Genomic DNA, 20,854 nt, shown 5'->3' with positions numbered 1-20,854 from the left:
GCGGACTCACTGCAGAGCTTTTTACTCCACACAGGGGTACCTCTCCGGGTACGCAATTGCCTGGTGGGCCCTCTTATTCCGGCAAGTTGTTACTGGATTGGATCTGGTATTATGGAATAGGGATATCCACAAGGGAGCGGTATCTGCAGCAGTATCATTACACTGTCAGTTTTGCCAGTAACTGCCCTGTGCAGATCAGATCCAATCGATGTGTCTTTTCCGTCACTGATGTGTTCAGGTCCTTCGCTTCCACATGAACTCAGGACCTGGAGACAAAAGTATGCTGCACCTCTCTTTTGCTTCCTTTGATAAACGTGATTTTAATGGACTATGGAGTCTGAAAGCACTTTATGTCAGGAACCGATCCCAAGAGCAAAATTCAGCGAGTTTCTCCTACATCACATGTGGCTGTTCATCAAATTTATTAGGCAAGGATCCTAGGCACACGGAGGCCTGGCCAGCACTGACAGAGGCTTTCTCTCGTATAGCAACCCTTTGATCACACTGTCTGCATCATTTATTTGCTTGTGTTGCATATTCTTGAATGCTCCAGTAAATTATTTCTCCCAGTTGACTATCAGAGACAAAGGCTGTTCTTTCAACTTGCATTTGCACCTCTTCCCTTCACCTCCATTTCAATTAGCTATGGAAGTGATTTTTTCCCTTAGCCCCATTTCACAGCCTGCCTGTACTGGAAGCTTTAGGAACACCGATGCCTGGAGAAGACTCCGGCTGGCGCCTTCCCTATAGGGAAGGCCGTGGCTAGCAATTAGCAAGCCCAATTGCTCTGCTTGGCCCGCTGCTGGCTGGGGTGGAGAGCACAGAACCAGCTGCAGCGCCCTGTCCTTCTGGCTGGGCACAAGGAGAGGGGGGCCGTGAGCACCATGGGTGGAAGAAAGGAGGTTTCACCACAACCAGGTGTGGCTGGACAGGGATGAGAGCTGGATTACCTCTCTGGGAGGTGGGGGAGGCTGTAGGAACACACCCCCTCCTTTAAACAGGATCTCCGTCTGTAGGGAGCTGCTGCTACTCCTCCTGTGCGTGCAGCTAGTATTTCTGTTAGCCACTTTGGGACTGCAGAGACACGGCAGGTGGTGAACTGCCCACAGCAGCTCAGGGCTGAGTACAAGCGACCAGTTTGGGCTGGGCAGCAGGTCTGGGCTCCTCCGCTCAGCAACACCAGGGAAAATGCCTTCAGAAAAAGCGCGTATTCCAGAGGGCAACTTGCCAAGCGGTGTCCGCCCTACAGAGCTGGTCACCAACGGTTTCTGAGAGCAGACCCCTTATGTCCAGATATTTGACTTAAACGATATCAGATAGATTCCAGATGGGAGAATCTCTCTGGGATGTCTTTAATCCCAGCTGGACATTAACACCCAAGTGACCCCACGGGAACAGGATGTGGAGAGTTTGGGCTGGAGGCGACACAGATCCATGGGATTTCTCACCACACCCACACCTGGCCTCACCTCACCCTCCAAAAAACATTGTCAGTAAAACAAGCATCATGTCATAAGTAGCTCACTGGCAATGTTTTAATGTCACCACTAAGAAAGAAACAAATTCTGTGAAAGAATAATATCAACAAATATGCTCTAAGGATGCTCCTAACCACAACTGTATGTTTTAACATACCAACAGTGCTAGACAACTCTGCCGTCTTTTTGGTGCTCTGTAGTGACAGGTGATGCGGGAAGAGGCAGGATATGCCCTCTGTTTGGAACCAGCTGCAAGAGAATGGTTTTGTTTGCTCAAATGCATGAGATGCTGTGAGTAAGCTGCATCTTCCCGCAGCGCAGGCTAGCCACTAAATATGCAAGATGCTGAAAAAAGACTGGATGCAGCAGTTCTGCAGCTCTTTCTAAGCAAGTAAGGGAGAACGTAAAGCCAGTCACCCAGAGCCCCTCACCCTGTGCTGGGGACTCAGATACTGGCTATGTCACACAGTCCTCATGAGGCCAAGGGTGAAGGAGACACAGACCCACCCCGGACCCAGAGCCACAAGGACCCCCACGCCCCTTCCCAGGCCACTGGCTTGCTGCAGGCTCTGAAGCTGGCTGCTCCCAGCCAGCTCTGGGCTCTCTAGTTCCCTAGCAATATGAGTTACATATCATGACTTCCATTCCATTCTGCAAAATGTTCCTTCCATATGTCTCTCACGAAGGTTGCTATATTCTTGTTAACCTCTTTTTTTTTTTTTTTTTTTAAACTGTGAAAAAAAAATAAAGCACAGAGCATAGTTGCGGACGAAAGCCATTGCATGCAAATTGAAATTATGGAGACACTACCAGGAGCAGAACCAGAAGCATCACAGCTGAGCTGCAGGCAAACAACCAGCTTTCTTCTAATAACTATTGTGGCTCCTGCTCCTGTGTCACAGCACTCAAAGTCTGCAGCTTTGTGGTTGTCTCAAAGTACCCACAGCTGCCCGAAGGAGGGACAGAACCACTCTATAGATACAATTGGGTGTTATCAATCAAAGACTGCAGATACCCAGTCACTCCTGATAAACAAATATGAAACCTTTGTAAACGTTTTTTAAGGAGTACCTTGAGAAGACGGTGCAGATGGAGCAGCCAATCTGACGGTTAGCATCTCATACACCACAGCACCTCAGCAAGGGATTTAACCTCAGCTTCATAAATACTGCCCGTCAAGAATTCCTACACGTAGCTATAACACCTCAGAAAGCTTAATTACCACTTAAGAAGGAGAAGACAAAACGAGCTATGTGACCTTTCCCACCCCAGATCCTGTAGGTCAGCCTTATTTAAGACAACTGGGAGCCTGAAAAGCTAAACATTAGTGTTGGCAGATGAGCAGATGGATGGATGGCTGCCAGCATAATCCATCTTCCCACTTGCCTCTGTAGGGCTGGGTGACATTCAAAACTAGCTACTTCCCCATGCAAAGAGACATGCATGCGATGCAATGAGCAGGGCTTAAAATGGGCTCATCAGCTGGCAGGACCAGTAGCAAAATGCTTTATGACTGCTATTTAACGTTGCGGGCGAGGCTATAAACAAGAGACATCAGGCTGTGACAGAAGTGGGGAACGTAATGACCACAGTGGATTTGCTATAAGCCAACCCCTGAGCAAGTTGTAAAAATCCATCAGGATCTTGTCAGCTTTCCTTTCTGCATAAATGCTCCAAATCCAGTTAACCTTTTAATCAGAGCAGATAAAATCATGCTATCATCAAAGGGGATACTAGCTACAGTCTCATGAAAACTTTCCATCTCTGCTCAGCTTGGAATTTTTTGTTGTTTGAGGTTCCAAGATTAAATCCCCCAATCACTGAAAAATAAAAAGAGTAAAGTCTATTTTGCAGGAAATTTCTTCGCACAGGCAAGGCTCCTGCTCCCCGGCCGAGGCAGGCGCACCAGCAGCTGTGGTGCACGGAACCACCGTGAGTTGTATTGGAACCCCCGAGGAAAGGACACTGAAACTCACAGCCTCCAACATATCCCAAAGCTTTCTGAGGCTCAAGGAGGATTGAAAGCTCAAAGAATTTCCTTCATCTGCTTACTGTAACAGACTGTTCTGCAGCCCAACTCTTCTGTGCTGACTCTCTACAAAACAAGGACGTTTGTGCCTGTAACACTCCAAAGGGCAGTCAGATCTCTCTGTCTGCCATACAGCATCTCCCAGATCACAATACACGTTGTGGGTTTTTTTTTCAAGGGCTGAAGTCTTCAGGATTTTCTACACCTGCCAGCAAACATCAGTGCTGGTGATAAAGTCAGGCAGAGATGCCACATGCAGAAACAACCCCAGCAGAGATTTGGACCTGGGACCCCAGGTGAATGAAGCTTCCTGCCTAACCCACTACAGCAGCTGGCTTCACTGAACTCGCCTGTATAATCTGAACCAAAAAAGCGCTCGTTCCCATTGACTATTGCCCATATGCCACCTCTAAATATACTTACGTATTAGCATTTATGTGACATTCAGTACAAAATCCATATGGCTCCTTTCAGCAAGCAGGAACAGCAAAAAGGGGAAGTGCAGAGAGTCTGGAGATAGAGCTTGCAAAGATCTCTTTCTGAGCACCAGAAAATGCTCTTTGCAGGTGGGCAGTGATAGAAGAGCGTGGAGGCCCCACACAGACCACATTTTCTATTTTTGCATGAAGCTAAATCGGATTTCTTTTAGATGAAGCATCTAAGAGTGATTCCTCGGGAACAGAAGTTAGGGAGCAAAGCAGCTCCGGGTCTAGGGTGAGGGGTATCACAGCCCTTAGTGAAACAGCCTCTCGTTACCTTGACCAGCCTCCCCTGGCCTGGAAGCTGCATTTAAATCCTTGCCTCGGCCCTTGCCTGGTCTAGGCTGTATGCATGCTGACCTTGGCCTGGCCAACCTGGCTTGCTGGGTGACAGCAGAGCTGTGTGGGATTCGGGTTTTCTCTGGCACTGGTGGGATTGCTGGCTGAATCCAGACGCAGCCACGGGGCCTGCTCCGCTCTTCCCATGTGGGCACAGTTATCTGCTTTTATGGATAAAGCGCAAAAGCGTTTGCCGTCACTGCCTAAATCTGCCAGTCCTACCCACGATGGCTCCTGAAATCCCCAAATTGTTCCATCCCTTGTGGGTATGTACTGGGTTAGACTTCATCTTGACAGATAGCAAGGAATTGATCACAGAACTAAAACCATAGCTGGTTGCTTAGCTACCACTGATCGGTACACAGTCAGATTCGCTGTGTGCAAACAGCCCAGCGCCCGCCAATTATCCGTCATTAGGACTCTAAAAACGGAGCTTTCCGAGAGCTGAGAACAACCGTGAGCCAGGTAAACAGGGAACCTCGAATCCTCAAATAGAAAAATACAAATGATAATTGAGAGTTGGTTATTTTGGGTTGTTTGTGTTTTTTGGCTAGATGTTCAAACAGCCACAGTCCTGCAGCTGAAGAAAATAAATACATTGGCTTGGGAAAAAATCGGATTCCTGTTTATTGGGAAAGTGAAAGCAAGCGTGGTATGTGTATAAACACTGGGGATACGGAGAGTGATAAATAAAAATGACAGGCTAAGAATTGCAGAAAACTGATAAGGGAAAAAAAGACAAAAGGGGGAATAAAGAGCTGCAGGATTAATGATGGCATGAAGTAGCTGAAGTATGTTGGGTCCTAAAAGCAGAGTCTCATTCCAGAAGTGGAACAGTCGGTTGCAGTGCCATGAAGGTAGAGTAAGTAGCAAGCTGCCTCTGTCAGCTGCTCAGCACTAACCGTCTGGGGAGCTCTACAACATCAACCTGAGACCATTCACTTCTCCGGTTTGTTTTAATACCAAGACATGAGATAAGACCGGCCGTAGATTTGGGTCAGGTTGAAAGATAGATCAGAGCAGCGCATTCCTGTTGACTGGGAACAGGAGCTGGACCACAGCAGACTAGAGGGAGGTGCGTGATTTCCTAGTGAAGATCTGTAACCCCCAGAACAATCTTCTGGGGGGCTGTGATGAGTAGTGGGACTGGGTAAGACGCAGGTAACAGAGCCCTGTGTCTGTGGGAGGCGACTAGAAGAGCCAGCAGGTACAACGGTTGCAGAGATCTGCCAATGTCGCTCCACCTCTTGAAATGCAGACACGTGGATATTGCTATTTAATAGACTGTGAGGAGCCTCGCGTGTATTTCTCACTATCAGGTGCTATTCTTTCATGTTCCAGCCCCAAAGATCAAACCGTTAAATCTCCCAGAGCTGTGACCTTCCTCTAGCAAGGTCTGCCTTTCATCTCCCGGAGGCTTGGTGCCAGATCCGTGGATGAGCTGCTGCACTTGGCTGCGTTATTAGCAGTATATTCATGAGCACGCACCGCATAGCTGCTGGCAGGTCAGTTACTCGTGGGCTCATCTGCGGGCTGATTCATCACCGTGGCTGTAAACAATTCGTGTTCAGCACCGCTGGTGTCCAGCCTCTCCTCTCCCCAGCAGTTCGTCTTCCCTCCTCTAATATACGTGACAACAAAAGCAGCTGCAGAGATTTCTGCCTTCCTTGCATGTGCAGTAAAGCGCAGCTATGCTACATCTGGTCACGTCCTCACGACAACTTATTCTCTCTGAAGAAACTGCTAATAGTGCTTCTGTGTCACAAAGTATTTCCTGTTGTTGGATTTGAGCAGAACCTCAGGGAAAGGTAAGTCACAAAAGTCAACAGATGAACTTTCGGTTTACTTTCGGTGGCAGCTTTCGTGCTGCGTGGGGGTTCAGCAGCACCCTGGACGGGATGCATGCAGCGTGCCGAGATGCTGCCTGCATGGGTGTTAACAGCAGTGCCCGCGTGTGCTACGTGTGAGACTGATCCACGTAGCTGCTTACTGAATGGGACTGGCTCACAAATACCACAGTCTGCCTGCTCCGGGGAAATATTAGAGACCTGGAACCAATTTCAGGAGAGTCAGTCTGTATGAAAGAAGGGAAGTGCCTCTGAAGTGCCTCTCAGCTGCTGCAGAGGCCAGGCCATCTGGCTGAAGGGTTACACTCTGTCCCAGAGGCCAGCACTCAGCAGCTGAGGCCATTTCTGTACATGCAAAGCCACCTTCCCTGTGTAAGGACAGGGCTTTGGGACCCCATGAGAGACGGGGGAGTTCTGTCACCTCTTCTGCCCGCTGTAGATCTGCCCCAAATTAGCACTGTCTGATACTAATCTCTTGTTCGCTCTAAAAGCCCTCAGGTGTGTAAACCCGGAGACAATGAAAAAGACACCAGGAAATAATGGGCTTACCTTATCACATCCCAGCTGGCAGCGCTGCCTAGAACATGGTGGAAATTTTGAGTTATTAAAATTAATGAAGGAACTGGCTATTCTTGAATAATTCATCACGTATCAGCTGCTGCTGAGGTAACAGGAGCTCAGCAAGATCCTCCTTAGCACTGCACAGTGCCCAAAAATCTTTAAATAAAAAAAATAAAATCAAAGATTAGCTAGTTAAAGATCGAAGGACTTTCTCCACATGAAGCGAGAGGCCCTTATTCCGGTTGCTGAGGTCATCCAGCTGCCATCTGTGAGAACAGCCAAGGTCTCTCACATGGAAGTCACCCAGCTAACACCATGGGTTTTTACCAGGGCACGAAGCATTCTGCCTCAGCCATCACATTTTGCAGAAGGTAACGGCTCCATATCTCATGACTCTTAGCGAAATCAAGTTCAGATTTTGATATCTACTATAAACCAAGGATGTCCGAAGATATTGACTTGCTTTTATGGTCATTGTGTTTGAAAATATGCTAGCTGAACATGCAGAGACGTAGGCACTACCACCTTGAGCATGCAGTTCTTAAGGTGCAAGCTTTGCTGCTGCTCAGGGCTTTCGTCAGCACGAGAATCAAATTACCCACAGCCTGGGCAATGTCAGAGCTGCATTTTGGAAGCATGTCAGTAGCCCCGGAACAGAGTCCTGTTAACTTAATCTTGTGCCACTGGATGAAACAAGGCCTTTTTCTCAACTCTGCTGGCCAATGGTAAATGTGCAAAAGCAGCAGGAAAATCAGGCGCTGTAATTAGATGGCTGTCGAGAAAAGGAAAATTGCACATTTCTCTTCCTCTGTTTCCTCCTTCTGTGGAGGTCAGAGGAACTGCAGTTAATAAAGAGAGAAGAAAAATAGGTAAATGCAGCGAACGCCCTCCTTCCTCCCAGCTGCTGGTACAGGGTCTCCTAATGCAATCGTGAAACTCCCCGAGAGCCACACAGACGCAGACCCTCCAGGAGCCCCGCACCTCCTCTCCTTCCAGCTGTCCCGCGACGGCACCCTCCTTCTCAGCTCCAGCTCCACCTAGCACGGCCTCCCTCCGCCCGCCGCCAGGCACCCAGGAAGCTGTGAAGCCCTGATGGCACAGCAAGGCACGTTAAGGCAGATGAGAAGGCCTTTGACTCGAGATCCTGGGGAATAAGGAGAGATCTTCACGCCTGTCAATCGCCTCAAGTCAGATTTTATTTCTGGCTGCCGTTCTTGCTTCAGCCAAAGCACATGATTTTGCCCGGGCCTCAGTGGCTGAAAGATTTTGGTAGAAGTACTCCGATGTCGGCAATCGACTTCACGAGACATTTGACCTGGCCCCATGGGAAGAGACCCCCAATTTCTTCTCTTTCCACTCCTCTCCAGAAACGCTGCTTCATCAGTCACTTGTGAGAGCATTTTAAAAATTCAGGTGCACTCCCCTTGCCCCGAAGCGGGGGCAGCACTCTCTCCTCTCGCTGTCTCCTCTCTGCGGAAGGTCACAGAGCGTCAATTTTCAGCCCTGAGCTCTTCGTTGACACAGGTTAAGACAATTTGGAGAAGCCACGAGCTGACGTTGTGTCTTCTCACCCTGGTGCGTGAATGAAGCGATTGCTGTAACTCTTAGAGCTGCAGCCAACAGGTTGTGACCTGGTAACACACTGAGGGGTCCCTGATCTCCTGGGGTCCTCCCAGGTGAGGCGCTCCACTCCCTGCGCTTCAGCTCTGCTACCTGTGAAAGGGGGGTGACAAAACAACCCGCCGGCACCTGCAGGAACCGGATCCTTCCTCTCCTTGCGGTTCGTGAGCACCCAGGAAAATAGAGAAAGGTTTTCTAAAACTGAACGGTAATTACTTGAATTAACTGAACGCTGGGACCTCTCTTCGAGTGTAGCAGCTCCAAAAAAGCACCAGCAGAAGCTGCCACGGCTCTACGGCCTCAAAGGGCACGAGCTGTAAGGGAACAGGGAGGCAGGCAGGGACCGGACCGTGGTATCAAAGGGCCCGTCCACGAAGCACGCCTGCCTCTCGACACACCACTAGGGTAGCACGTGAGGGTGTGCGGTCGGGTCTGTGCAGATGCTTTGGGATAGAAAGTTTTCCTGCCTTTCACCATCGTTTTCTTCTCCTTTCCTTTCTGTTTTTCCTGTTCTGTTCCTGAAATGGCACCTGACTAGTGATGATGGTGATGATGTACTCTGTTTAAGAGGCACAGCACCTCTGACTTGCCAGACAACACCAGCTGCTGTGTGGCGTCCTTTGCTTTGTTCCTTGAGGAGACCAGTAGGTTTTACAGCATTTTCTCTAAGCAAGGCATCATCCCTGAGACGCGATCAGTGCTCCAGGGAGCTCCAGCAGGGAGGCAAGAGTAAATCATTAAAAAAAACCAACACCACAAAACGCCAAAGAAATCCTGGAGAGATGCTGCTTGCTTCCAAGTGATCCTGTGAGGTAGGGACTGTCAGGGAAGTAGAGAAGCAAGGGTTTTACCTGTTCTGATACAATCCCACTTTTTTCAGGAAGATATTAAAAGCACATTTCAATGAAAACAATTTTGGTGAAGGGTAGAGCCTGGAGCCTCTTCATACATCCACCTGGTTTCTCCTCTCTCAGCCTAAGCAATGAAAAAAGTCAGAGAAGGGAACGAGCCCAGTACTTACTCCATGCAGAAAGGAAGGCAGACTTGGTGTAAATCAAGATGCTTGATAACCTAGATGCTTCAGTTACATTTTTCCACCTTAAGGAAATAAAATGGATGAGGCTGAGCTGGCTGGGTCTCTGGGGAGGCTGCCGCAGCTGGGATCACCAAACAGCCCGTAAGGGGCTTGCAGAGACACATTTGTTTCCTGGGTGCAAGTGAGGGAACAGAAGGGCCCTTCTCCCACGTGGGCCCTCGGCGGTGCCGTGCTCACCACGTGCTTGGTGTTGCTGGGGAGGAGCCCAGCCAAGAGAGAAACTTGACTTTGCCTAGGCAGGAAGAAGAAAAGTGAAATGCCTTTTTATTTTCCCTAAGGGCATGGTGGAACCAAGCCACAAGGATGTATTCGTACAGCTCCGCCTAGGGCGGTGTGAGCACCTTCTCTGGTGAATCACTAAGTCCCCAAAGCTTTTGCTCTTCCTGAGTGACTCCGGGTGCTTTGGGGAAATGCTGCCGGGTACAAGGACGACGTGACACTGCTGGGCTAACGCAGGACGCGTGGCTGCGGGTCTGTGGGATACTGCCCCAGCCTCCCTAGGATGATGATGTTTGGCATCGAGAACCCAGTACCTGACTTATCACCCAATTTACCTCAATTTTTCTGCCCACTGCTACTTTACAGCCTTCAAAAAAGCATTTCCCCAGCCTGTTGCCCAGTATCTCTCAGGAAGCTGGTGACAGCAGTTCCTCAGTGATAAGATGGAGATAAGGGGGACAGGACCAGACCCACTCAGACAAGTCCGAGGCTTCCTTGCAGCTGGAGCAGCCATATTTACACGCACTAAACAAAGACCAGGCTCAACTGTTTCCATGTTAATTGCCCAGCGGCTTTAATTGGATATGGGCTTCTAAGCCCCAAAGTAAGCCGTGTGAAAAGACAAAGCAGTATGTACCTCTGATCTCCTTAATCTTGGCTTGCCCGGTGCTACACGATCAGCACACGTGTTCCTGTACTGAACTGGCCATGAAGCTGATGGGTTCTTTGGCAAGAGAAGGAAAAAGTGATACTCTACAGGTGAAGTTACTGTTCAGACCCTGAACTGAGGGAAGGCCACTCTGCTCCCAGCACTGCTCTCCCCCAGGCAAATTTGGTCAGCGAACGGAGCAGAAAGGGAACTGTAAAGAAACACTGCCACAGGCCTGATTTTATCCTTCGTTACTGATGTGAAGAACCCAACCAGAAGCAAGCAGAGGTACCCGATTTTGGCTACCGCCAGGGCGAGGAGACGCAACATGGGGTACAGAGCTACTATGGGAAGCTGCAGTGAAATTGGCAACCTCTTCGGGCCCTTTACCACATCACGAGGCAAGATGAATCAATAATACGTATCGAGCTGGGAAAGTTAATCTGCATCCAGAGCATCATAACAAATTAAAAGGAAATAAAATCAGTACAACTCCACTGGCTCTCATTACCAGCACAGTGAAGAGTAATTAAAATCCATGGGCCAAATTCAATGCTGGGAGAACTCTTCTGAAGCCGGGGGGGCGCTGTACAAGGGCACTGCTTTTTCCAAATGCTAACTGCGCGTTGCAAACAGCAGCAGGAGCGGGCAGCGGACAGGGCAGGGTAAGCAGGGAACCCCTTCAGAGGCCAGGCATCCTGCTCCTTGCTCTTCCTCAGAGGAGTCATGTCACCCACCCGCTGCCTTGGGGCTGAATCTCCCCGGCGCCTGGCACTCAGGCGCAGGGTTCCTGCCCTGCTTACAAGGCCCTCCCAAGCCAACGCACAGCCAGCTTCCACCAGCCCTGGCTCACCCCCGCCCTGCTCTGCCTTTTCCCCGCTCCCAGGGAGCTGCACGCTCCCCTCTCATCCCGCTCCCAGCACAGCCACCCACGCTACTCCCTCTCTTCCTCACTAGAGGAATTCCTTTTCCCCATCCCACAAGTGGAAGAGGGACGCGCGACACGCAGACAGCACGGCCTCTGCCACCGCGCTCCGCCTGCCTCAGCAGCCACCGCAGCACGAGGTGAGAGCAGAGCCACCGCGCAGGCACCCAGAGAGGCGTCCTCAACATCACTTAGCCCAGGGAGGATTGAGGTTTAGGTCTCCCCACCGCACCACGAGCGCCTCACAGCACGCTGCTGACTCTCATCCCTCTGGATGGAGCAGAGGCAGCAGGGAGCTTCTTCCCACGGCGACCCAAAGCCACCCGGTACAAAACCAAGTTACACACCGATGCACGCGGCGCTGCCGTAAGCACGGAGGGGATGGCTGACGTGCCCGTGGCTGTTTCTGGGCTGGGCCGCCTGTCTTAGGGATTTGCTTCATGCTAGGGCTACAGCGAAGCCTGAGGTGTGTTCTGACAGCCAGGGTAGGAAGCGCTGCAGTTATCGCTCCCCTGTCCGACTGGGGAGAAATGACAGAAGTAACACAGTGGTGTAGAGGAGCACTGACTGTGTCCGCTGGGACATGGCTGCACAGCAAACAGGTGAGAGAGACCCTGGGGTAAAGGACAGAAAATCTTCCCAGAAAGATGTGACCGGCTGTGGCAGCACAAGGCTATCAGCAGAGCTGGCTCGCGGAGCCTGGAGCTCATCCTCCCCATGTCCTGGGACTCTACCAAAGACGCTGTACATCTTAATCTTCAAGAGCTGATCAGCACGGGGGCTGCTTATCAGCAAGGAAGGCTTCCACAGCCCACTCCTTCCTCTTCCAAAACCAGATTTGCTTTTCTTTTTTTCCCCCCACCTGTAACTCTGGCTGCTGTCTGCTCTCAACAACACCGAGCTTCCACAGCAGCCGAGCTAACGACTTGTGAGGTCTCCCCGCTGCAGGCACGGCTTCTCCAAGCACAAGGCTCTGCTTTCCAAAGCCACGCCGTGCCCTCGGAGCAGGAAGAGGACTGCCACATCGCGGCTCGCAGGCAGGTTATCTTGCGTTGCACAAACCTGACTGCCCGCAGGCAACAGAGCTGTTGCAACAGCTGCGGTAAAAAACGGGGCACATCAGTGCAAAACAGTTAAGTACCGCAAACCAGGCCTCCTGAGGGAGCGCTGGAAGATCTCCGTGTAATTGAGAGGTCTCCGTTCAGCTCAGGCCTGAGGTTTTGCCAGGTTAAACTACCACAGCGAGGATCAGCGATGAAACCGTATCGATCCTCACAAGAAGCAGTGGAACCACATCCCAAGGCAAAGATGAATATGATCCGCGCGTGACTGCGGTAAGTTACTGTCTGTAACGCAGGTTAAAACAAGAACTTGGTTAATCACAGATGGGTCTCAAGTCACGGGAAATCTCTTGTCTCTAGTGCTGTCAGGCAACTGGCTTGAATTCAGCACACAGCTTGGGTTCTCAGGCCTGGTATGACCAGAAGAGAGGAAAAGGTTTACGGTATGCACATTTTGGGAAGGGAAACATCCTGTAAGAGATGACCTTGCAACTCCTGTCCAAGGAGTCTTCCCTCTGCCTTATTCAGAAGTGAACTCTGAGCACTCCAGCTCTTTGTCCACGTGGATTTAGGGTAGAGAAACACCAAGACCAAGAAGGCTCTCAGCAGACTGCCCACTCAGCACTGATTAGCGCATCTTTGCCCCAAAGTCCTCTGCAGCTTGGGATCTGAGCTGCGAATGATGCAGGAAAGGGAGTAGCTTGTCCTTTGTGCCAACACCTCGCTGCCTGCAGGCGGCTTTGTGCTCCGACTGCAGACTGGGGGAACCGAAAGCCCCTGCTCTTAGGGGCAGGCTGGAAGGGCTGGCCACGGCGCCCCGAGTGACAGGAACACCTCAGCGCAGAGCTGATCACTGTCACTGATGCCCTGTTAGTCCTGAGGACGCAGCTGCCATTCAGCACCGACCACGGCTGGTGCTACTTCTGCTCCAGTCACACTCCGAGCTGCTGCTTTACCCCTAGATCTCTCTGCAGGGTGGGCTTTCCGAGCAAGGTCCCCGAAGATGAGAGCAGACTCGATCACAGGACTGGCAGGCGAGCTGTCCTTGAGGCAAGCTACAAAGTCAGCAGATAAATCTGTCACAGCAGCTCTGCCTGGCTGTGACACCGGGAACTAACGTGTATCACTGCTGGGCTAGGTCTGAGCGGAGCTGTCTCTCCTCGGCATCCGAGGGTCCTTAATTCCCTTCCTCCCGGGGGGAAAAGCCTTCCACGAGAGGCTCAGCGGTGCGCTGACAGCCTTGTGAATCACCCGCTCGAGGTCCAAGCCACTGCCACCTTTCAGTCACCGAGTGCCTTCAGGCAGAGGGGGGCTGCCCCGTCACAAACAAATGAGTTTTGACAGGGCACTGCCAGCTCTGCTCCCGGATGCCAGGGAAGCCCCAGGAGGGGCCGTGCGGTGTCTGACCGGAGCAGCTCTAGCCCCGTACCTACAGTGCAGTGTCTGGCTGCTTCTGCAAGCATTGACAGAGAAGCAAGAGTGTAAACTCCCACTAGCATCTGCTGAAGCTTCATCTCCCCAAGGAAAAACGTTTTTTTTTTTCTTACACGTATCTTTAAGCATTTCAGCAGCAGGGGAGGCAAGGGCGTAGACACTCTCACTAGCTAAAAACACTTGCAAAATACAGATCCGTGACCAATTCATAAGCAAACACTGCTGCACTTTGACTTCCTGTCTAGGACAGGAGGTGGAGAAGGATTTCAGAAGCATCGTTAGTTCATTCCTGGAAAGGAGCCTTTAGGACAGGTGCTGTTTAATTCCCCATTAGGTTATTTCTAGGAGATGAGGGGACTGTCTCAAATCCAGGTTCTAAAAGGTCTACAGAAGACCCTGAATTATTCCAGGCCCCAAGCTGTTCCATAGCTCAACAACTAACAAAAGACGGTGGATTTTTTCCTTCCTCCCCTTGTGCTTCACCTTGAAGCAGCTGTTAGCAAAGCCAGAAAACTCCTCTGCCCCTCAGTGTATTTAATGCAGCCTTGGCAAAGGAACCGCAGTCTGTCATCTCATGAATATGGGAACTGCCTAATTCTCCAGCTATTCTCATTACCTCAGCCTGAGGGTCCCAGCTTTCCATAACTAATTCCGGAAATCACAGACTTCCCCCTGTCCTTGCTGTCCTTGAGCAGCAAACGGCAGCTCCTCACACAACGATGCTGGTGCCTGCTGTGGTAACGGGGAGCAGGGAGGGCTCTGGGGATGAGGACACTGCACACTGCAGTGGCTCAGGACTGGCCCAGCAGCCCTGAAGGCTGGGCAGCGGGCTGGCGGCAGTAAAACACAGCCCCGTGGCAGCAGAGAACCCCTTGCTCTGCTCCCAAAAGCCTCTGAGCTCCCTGCCTCCTTCCCCCCTGCAGCTCCCATCCTTCATCCCCACGGAGCAGGGGCTTGCAGCGCTTCCCACCTGTCGCTTCGTTTCTGCCCCATCACGTATGTTCACAGTCCACCTTCCTTCCCCGCGTCCACGCATCCGTCTTCTCCTCCCTCGTCATTTCTCCCAAGCTCGCTGGTGCTGCCAGCCCTGTCCATCTTCCCAAGACTCACAGCTGAAGCCGTTCCTCTGCTGCAAGGTGCTAATGGCTGCCAGGAACCAGCTGTGAGGGCTGCTGCGAGCTGCAAAGCAGATGGAAGCCGAGGCTGAGCTAATTACGAAGCAGGGACTGCGAAACTCGTGCAGGCTCTGGCCGGAGGAGCCTCGTTTGTTCCCAGGGACAAGCGGGTGCATCCTCGGCACGTCAGCAGGTGACGGCTGAGCCGGGCAGCCACCAAGCTGCAGACAGCTCTACAGACCTGGGCAAAGAATGGGCACGTTACGCCTCCCCAGCTCACAAACACCCAGGACTGCTGCTGCCGAGCTGCTCTGGACAAGCAGAACGCGCTCACACTGCGGCAGCAGCTGGGGAATCTTAACGCGGGGCTCAAGGGCCAGGCTGCCGGGGAGCACAGGCAGCAGAGCCCTTCTCAGCGGCCAAGACACAGCTACGGGGGCGCAGGTTACTGAGTCCGGATTGTGGCAAGGTGGAAAGAATCACAAGCTCTTCCCGCTCCTTTTGTGATACGGGATTTTTTTTCCTGGAGTTTGCCAAAAGCGTATCCGCACTGACGCTAACTAAAAAGTGGATTACGTCTTCTAGAGGCTCGATCTTCATGCTTCACAATGGGCTACAGGGAAGCAGCAGCAGGAATCACCTTGGAAGTCCATGGTTTTGTAACCAGAACCTCCCTTCCAATTAGTCATATTACAGGGCTGTAAATACGATAGTTCCATCAATAGCATGGAGCAGTCATGCTGCATTTGTATTAACATAAATGAGTGCTAATGTGCCATAGAGCTAATCTGATATGACAGTAATTGGCTGGTGCCCAGCAGTGGAGGCCCTGGAGCTATGCTTGCTCCCTCTTCTCTACAGGAACTGTCCCTCCAAAACGCTGGAAAGGAACCAAACTGCGAAACCGCAGCTCGCCTGCCAGCAGTAAGCGATGCCTCTTGCAACTGCATTGCCCTGAGATGCCTGGCCTCTTGTTTCTTGGGGGGTGTTCATTAGAGAGGAACTTTTAACTCCTACGAAGTCACACAGTAAGAAATAAGGGTTGCCAGCATATCTCATAAGGCTGGATCAGCCTGCCCAGAAATCTGCAAACACCAGCTGGGTATTAAAACCCAGAAAAGGCATGTGAGCACTCAGCCTGCTCTTTTCCCTTTCCCCTGTGGCTACTGAGAGCTATACAATGTCACCCAGACGGCAGTAGGCTTTTCTTGCACTGGGGTAGCTTTAGGCTTTGTGAACACTTTGGGGCAATCATTGTCCTGTGCTGTGCCCCACAGACAGGGCAGCGAGACTTAAACCTGAGACTGCAGCCGGGGTTCTTTGGTTGAAGACCTTAAAGGAGATCGATAGAAGCACTGGATGGGAACCAGACCTCGCACACGGCCCACCTCCTGTCCAGGCTTCTCTTTCATGAGGCAGGCTGTCACACACGTCACGGCAGGTGTCCAGGCTTTCTGCATTTACCTCGTCAGCCCCATACATGCCTTGCTGTCTGGCTGCCCACTGCCTTGCCTAAAGCAACCTCACCCACCACGGAGCTCCTGGGTTCTGCCCCAGTACAAACCAAGCAGCCACCACGGACCTGTTTTAAGCAGAAACCACTCTTCTCACGCTTATAGGCACCGAAATTTTGGTATACGCAACAGCAGTATCTCAAAACCCCGGAGCACACGTGGCCTGCAGCGCCCAGAACAGCTCGTGGAGCAGCCGATAGAAATAAGAGACGATTTCATAGAGGACATGGGGATGAATACCTCCATCAGCAGACCTAGGATCTGTGACACCCAGTTCAGGACAGGGACGTGACTTCGATCTCTCAGCTCGCTGCTCCCCCACCTGCCCAAGGGCTCAGTAAGGCGTCCCCAGCTTGCAGCGGGGGGCTCTGAGCCTCAATGGACGGCTGCGAAGCGTTTTGGGAGCCGTGCACGAAGATGCCCTCACCGCCCCCAGGCCTTCCCTTCCCTTCCCTTGCCGCCAGCAGACCCGTCCCCCCCCCCCACACACACACCCCCCGCCTCGCAGCGCCACAAAGGCGAGGGCTGGGGGAAGGCAGGGGTGCAGCCGCCCGGAGCATCGCCTCGCCCGGCTGCAGCGCGGTACGAGCGGCACAGGCAGGCTGCCGGAGGCAGCCCGGGGCTCCCGGCAGCCGTGCGGCACGGCACGGCCCGGCACCGCGGCGGAGGGCGAACGCGGGCAAACCGCAGCGGCACGGAGCCCCCCCCCCACCCCACCCCCGAGCCCCCACAGCTACGGAGAGAGGCGAGGCCGCTCCTCGCCGCGCTCCGGCCCCGGTACAAGGGCCGTTTGCCGTCCCCGTCGCCGTGCCCGTACCCACCTGCGGCTCCCGGCCCCGCCGCTCGTCCCGCGCCCGCCCGGCGGCGCCGAGCCCCGGCCCGCAGCCGCCGCCCGCCCCCCGTGCGCCCGCGGGGCCGGGCCCGGCTCAGGCTCAGCCGCCGCCATGGCAACGGCGGGAGGGGCGGGGCCGCCGTGAGGGGAGCGGCGAGCGGGGGGAGAGCGGGGGGGGGAAAGCCCCTTTTCGGGGTCCCCGCGGGCTCGCGACGTGCCCCTGGCACGGCTGCGGGGTGCTGCGTGTGACCGAGCGCCGGCCTTTTGCCTGAGAGCCAGCTCGGGGGGCTCCTGGCCTCGTCCCTCGTCCTGCGGCGGGGGCTCGGGGCCGTGCCACCACAGAAACGCCCTCCCGGGGTCTCCCGCTCCGCGCCCACCAAGGCGGGTTGCGTGCTGCCCTCCCAGCTCCCCTGTGCCGCTGACGCACCGTCAGTTTGAGGGGCGCCACTCGAGCCCCTCGCAGGCCGCAGGGACGTGGCGAGCTTCGCGGCGCCCTCGGTTGCCGCGAGGATCCGGCGCCGCGTAACGCCGCTCTGAGCCCGCCGGGTTTCGGCTCGTGGAGCTGCAGGGCTCTGGGCTGCTGACACCATGGGTGAGACGAAGCTTCCCAGATCGGAATTGCTTGGGTTTATTATATTTTTTTTTAAGTGATCTTGCTTGGTTTAAGGATGTAATTAACTTAACTCTGCAGACAGAAGCTGATTTTGGAGAGAAGTAAATAGAAGGACAGCCCCGAGCTCTGACTGTGTCCGACACCTGATTTACACAAGTGGTTTTTTTTCCCCTTTGAGGCCTGTCAGACTCCCATGTCACCTCCACAGAGGGGGCTTTCAGTAGCATCATGCTCACAGAGCGTCCTCCACCGAGGGCTCTCAAATCGCAAACACGACACACAAAGCCTGCTGTAAGCCTCGTCCCAGAGAGGAAGAGACTGAGGCAGAGACAGAACTTGCTCAGGGTCCCAGAGGTGTTCCCTATAACCTCTTCATTGAAGAGCCTTTTACTGTACACAAGGACACCTGGAGGATATCTCAGCGTTGCTGTGCTACAAAGAAGGATGGTGAGGAGAACCTGGAGACCTACTGCCATCAATGATCTTTACAGCTCCTGCTGCTAAGGGCTGCCTCCTTTTCTTACGCGTGCTCATTTACAGATAGCCCTGACTCCGCTGCTTGGAGAACGCTTCCATTTCTCCTTGCGCTTGGTGTACGTGATGTTCCGCAGTGGAGAGCAGATCTCTGTACCTGGTTTGGCTCCTGTGGAAATGGGCAGTGGAAGACCGAGAGGCAAGAGGTGGAATAGCATCTGGGTGATCTCCTGTCCCCGGCTCCGTGCTCCAGTTACAGCCGCTCTGAAAGGCCAAGAGACGCCCCTGGACTTAGCAGCGTAACGCTGAAGCTCATGCCCGTGTCTCTGCTGGAGATGAGCATCCTGTTGTTTGCGAGTCCAATTACAGCTAAAGGTGGGGAAAAAAAAACAAACACAGAACCAACTGTCTGTGTAAATAGGAATTTTCCTCAGTTGCAGGAGCCAGCAGAGGACACTGCTTTGCCTCCTGCTCTGAAAGGGCTGTGTGGTTTTTGTTCCTTTTGCCACCATCTTGCTGCTCCATGACCTTCTGGTGGCACCTTTGGCAGGAGAACAGTTGCTGCCCGTTCTATTTTATCCATATCCGCCAGAGAAATTTGTTTTCCAGGTTGTTTGTTGCTGCTGTAGCAATACTGCTCCTGTATAGCTTTACTTAGGAGAGGGAAGAAACAAAACCACATGACAAACGGGCCCGATTTATCACAGCAACAGAAACCTGCAATTCAGCTCAATCGCCCCCACAGGCCAGCTTAGACTGCATCAATATTTAATGCCCTGAGTGCCGCTGCTTTCGCAGCTCCAGCTTCCCCTCTGCCCCTGCGCTCCTCACCACGTCTGTCACCCCACCAGCCGGGCAGGGCACCCCCGTGCTTCTTCTGCCAAAACTGGGCTCTGTCTCCAGGCTGCCTGGGCAACGTGCTTCGTACCCGAAGGGACACAGCCCCGGCTGGCTGAACACAGCCAAATTCAGCCCCGTTCCCTGCTTGGCTGGACCACCTGTGCTGCAGATGTATGCTCGAGCAACTTCAGCTGAGCTTTCTGGGCATGCCTGTGGGCTGTGGCAAGGCAAGTGGGAGCAGGGCTGGTCTCAGCTCGGTCTGGTTTGGGGTGACCGTGTTAACCCAGAGAGGTGATCACGTAAGCCAGAGCTCACCTGGCAGCAGGCTGGAGGTGAATTCTGTTCTCTTGTCTGTGTCCGTTCCTGTTACTCAGGCAGGAGTATTTTATCCCAGAGGGAACCACGGTGAAATAAATCCACGGTAAAATAAATCACCAGCAAGGCAGGTGGCCTGCACCTGAAAAGAGGATTACCCGAGCCCGGTCACATCCCTCCAGCCCGTGAGCGAAGGGAGGCCACGTGGACCTCGATGGTCTCTGACCAGGTGGTGGCAGGCCAGAAGAGATCTGCCCCCTCCGCACGGCTCGGAGTCACGTCAGGCAGGTGGGGAGAGGGGCTGCACCCCAGCACGCAGCAGCAGCTTGCTTCTGGCTCGCTCTGCCTGCAACAGCAGTGGGAGCAAAGGCAGGCAGTGCTGGGAGACAGGGCAAGGAGGGCGAAGGCTGAACAGCGGTGGGAGGCAGCACCCGGGCAGAAAGAGCGCTGCGGAGGGGGCTGCGGGTTGTACGTGGCCACAGGCACGTTCCCTCACTGCCCTGCCGCCTGGGTTCCCCAGGTCTGTAAAATGGAGATAATTGAGATCTCCTGGTGATAAGCACAAAGTAAGGAGAGGCATTTTTATTTATCGGGGCAGCGGTGGGGCGGAGGAATTTGCACTGCTGGGCTGGTAATAAATGACCCCACAACTTGAATTCCTCCAGCAAGGCTGCACCTTCCACCAAGCTCTCCGTTCACTTTAAAAAAACCATTATGCAGCAAATTGCATATTGCAGAGGGGGAGTTCATTATCCACTCCAATGGCAGTGAGTGGCAGAGGCCATTAACATTACAATAAGTGGCTTTTTGGTGAGATGCTCTATAATTCACGTGGTATTTAACGCTGGCCAGGGGGCCTCATCTCTTTACACAAAATACATTAAGCAAAGCACCTCTGTGAACTTCACCCCGTGCTGAAGAGCTGTTATAATGAGGGTGATTAGGAATAAACATAACAGCAGACGCTGCTGTCTCAAAATAGCTTGGGTCAGTGGCTGCACGGCAGAGGGGACAATGACGAGCACAGAGGCCTGGTGGACTTGCAGGGGAACAGCTGGCCTGCTGCCGTTTGCCCGGGAGGAGCCGGGCGTTTTCCAGCACTAGAGCTCGGCAGCTGCTGGGGGAAGCCTTTATCCCCTGGTACTCCCCCAGCCCCTCCACCCTGCTACTCGTAGGGCACCTGGTTTATGATAGGCATGGTCTAACAGCAGGGCTGCGCAGAACATGTAATTCAACAGCCACATGCAAGCGCACCAGTAAATAATGGATTTTTCCACCAGTTAACTCTCCAAGAAAGGAGCTCAGAGCCAAGTCAGTGCCTTCCAACTCACAGCCTGTTAGAAAATTTAACCCAGAGCACAGCTCTTCCTCTTGGCAGCTGCCCAGTTATTAATTCTGATGTATCGGCTGCCTC

General features: G+C 53.0%; 1 protein-coding gene across 1 annotated transcript in view; it reads right to left on the bottom strand.

The window, feature by feature from the left end:
- The window catches only part of LOC118260750 (uncharacterized), a 40,436-nt gene extending 23,184 nt beyond the window's left edge, over positions 1-17,252 (bottom strand). Inside the window, exon 1 of the mRNA XM_035571215.2 lies at positions 17,188-17,252. The gene's annotated coding sequence lies outside the window, so the exon portion shown is untranslated. The remainder of the gene's footprint in view (positions 1-17,187) is intronic.
- Positions 17,253-20,854: the final 3,602 nt, after the last annotated feature.

The sequence above is a fragment of the Cygnus atratus genome, chromosome 6 (genome assembly GCF_013377495.2).
Source record: "Cygnus atratus isolate AKBS03 ecotype Queensland, Australia chromosome 6, CAtr_DNAZoo_HiC_assembly, whole genome shotgun sequence".
Classification (NCBI taxonomy): Eukaryota; Metazoa; Chordata; class Aves; order Anseriformes; family Anatidae; genus Cygnus; species Cygnus atratus.
Note: the sequence above shows the minus strand (reverse complement) of the source record. Positions and strands in the feature narration are given on the sequence as shown.